The 2,762-nt window shown below is 38.4% G+C and overlaps 1 long non-coding RNA gene across 1 annotated transcript; it reads left to right on the plus strand.

Moving 5' to 3' along the window:
• Positions 1–2,348, plus strand: LOC143487911 (uncharacterized). The gene is made up of 3 exons (XR_013124420.1): positions 1–73; positions 1,436–1,582; positions 2,195–2,348. It is a non-coding gene; the product is annotated as an uncharacterized LOC143487911 (long non-coding RNA).
• The last annotated feature ends 414 nt before the right edge of the window (positions 2,349–2,762 follow it).

A 2,762-nucleotide genomic window follows, 5' to 3' on the forward strand; every position in this document is an offset into this window, starting at 1 on the left:
GAAAGACTAAACGGTCTCGCCTGGCCTGACTGAAAGTGAATTTTTATATCCGTTGGAGATATTATTCACTGAGGTAAGAAATTAACTTTTTATCCGGTTTCTCTAATTTGGTTATCAATGTGTAAAAGAACAAATATACAATGAAAGAAAGAAAAATATCTGAGGATATAATGCCTGACGTTATATTTAATTCAAACCTAGCTATGTTAATTTGCTAGCTTGATAGCTAAAACAACCGTTAGCGTTGAAAGGTAGAACGCAAGCCGTTCATTTGTTATGGCTAAGAGGAATAATCTGTGGGGGGAAATATAGTGTTTAAATGTCTATGTTTACACATTTTCGACGTAACCCACCTAGATTTAGTTAATTAATTTTCCTAGATCAGCTAAGACATAAGTGCAAATTTCGATGTTGCTAGGCTAGCTAACCTAAGATAGTGAGTTAACCTATCTTAGCAAACACTAGAACTAAGTGGTCACCTTTTAGCAAACACTAGAACTAAGTGGTCACCTTGGTTAACTAGCTAGCTAGTTATGTTTAGAGAATGTTTGCTTAACGTTTTGGTAGAAAAGATAATTGTCCTGTTAGTTATTAATTAAGTGATAAACCTTTACAGTTAATAGTAAGTCGTGTCCTGGCATTAAATATACCAAATACAGTGGTACCTCGAGATACGAGCTGCTCTATATACGAGCGATCCAAGATACGAGCACCGAGACGAGCAAAATTTCTGTTCGACACCCGAGTGCACTTTCGAGATACGAGCATGAACCGGTCATCACAGCCATTCGCACGTGTGCTTTGCAACGAGTAACACTACGTACGGTGTATACAGTACAGTATTTCAATACTACAAACGTTTGTTTTGCATTATGGCTCCAAAAAAGGCTCTAGTAGTGGAAAGTCCAGTGAGAAGAGAATGATAACTATAGAAACTAAGCAGGAGATTATTCACCTGCATGAGAAAGGCACTCGTGTAGCCGAACTCGCTCGTCTGTTCGGCCGGAGTACATGTCTTTTTTTCCACATTTACGCTAGTTTTGTGACTTTTTTAAGGACCGGAACCAATTACAATATTTTACATTGTTAAATTGCTTCCAGAACCGAGCAGTTCGAGATACGAGCACGGGTCTGGAACGGATTAAACTCGTATCTCGAGGTACCACTGTACAAATGACTGCATTTCTAAGGTAGAGCTGTGTAGTATTAATCCCAGTATGAGGGGAAAAACAAACGATCATAGTCCTAACCTACCATAGACAATCTTGTGTATAGCAGAAAAGAGTATTGTCTTATGGATAAACAGCTACTAATCATTCTTGTAATGGGTACAAGTTAGATAGCGGTTTTCTCGTTTTGGTGCTCTGTAAAGTAACATGTGGTGGTTGTTTTTGCCTCAGTTTATTCTATCTGAATTTTAAATTTTGTTTTGTAGGTGCCCTAAAACAAAATGCTTATCTTCAGAATTAACTAAAGATGTTGAGAGAGCTGTCTCAAAGTGGTTTACCAATGCTCGTGACCATGATGGAAACCATGCACTGAGAGCGCAGAGAGACTTTCAAAAAAGGAACGCAGAACAGATGTAAGTAATCAATAGTGAGTTACACGTTTGTGATAATGTGACTATGAAGGCATGTGAAAATCAGTCATTTTTACTTTCCAAAACCCTGACAGCTCCTATATTGGAGTTTTTAAATGTTTTATGTACACCTAACTTGTAAACACATCACTTGGCCTTTGTAAAATCTCCCCCAAGAGGTGATTAAAGTGTTAGACATCAGTGTCTTTGGAAATTTTGAGTAACTGCAGCAACTCAAATTAGTGAATTGTATAGTATATTTGAAGGAGTACTGGTCAGGATTTTATTATACTGTGCAAACTAGAAGCTGGCAAGAGCCTTCATAGAGTTCTGTACAGTGTATTATGGTCAGGACCCAGGTGGTGCAGAAAATGCATGCCCATTAAACAGGCCTAGTGTGCTAATTCAATAGTACAAACAGGATTTTTATGCTTTACCATGTTTTAGATTCACAGAGAAGGATGTTTATCATTGCTAAAAGTGGTTTAGATAATCTGCAGTGTTACTGTTGTGTGCTTTAATTAATACTGTTGTCTGTCTCTCCCTCCCCTCTTCTCTCTCTCTCTCTCTCTCTCTCTCTCTCTCTCTCTCTCTCTCTCTCTCTCTCTCTACAAGATGTGAAACTACACAACTCAGCAACACACAGTAAAGGATTCTAAAGACTCTTAACATATGTTTTATGGACATTTATGGTTAAAATTGTTAATGAGTTGTCGTTTTCAATAAAACATTTTTATTAGGATTGATCAAGCATTTGTCGTCATTTAAATGTAAGTATTATTATAAACAGCTCATTTCTGATTGAAATTACTTATGATAATACAGTCTTTAGTGCTGTGCTCTTATACAACAGTTTTGCAAAGTAAGAAAAGCAACTGAATATTGCATTAGGTATGTACAGCAGAGACCTCACCTGAAGCCCTCCATGACTCCATAGGGACCCACATTGGATGACACAAGTTAGCATTATAGTAATTGTGCTCCAAATGTGTGATGCAAGCTGACATTCTAGTGAGTGATGGGCTGATATTTGTATTGGGCCCCCTTTGCATAACCCATATGGGGCCTATAAAGATTTGCCCATGGGCCCCTAATGGGGCTGAAGCGGGTGTCTGCAGTTAACCATAAGGGCCCTACTTGTTGCCCACACTGGCCCCATCATTATCCCACACAAACAAGGGGC

The sequence above is a fragment of the Brachyhypopomus gauderio genome, unplaced genomic scaffold (genome assembly GCF_052324685.1).
Source record: "Brachyhypopomus gauderio isolate BG-103 unplaced genomic scaffold, BGAUD_0.2 sc51, whole genome shotgun sequence".
NCBI lineage: Eukaryota > Metazoa > Chordata > Actinopteri > Gymnotiformes > Hypopomidae > Brachyhypopomus > Brachyhypopomus gauderio.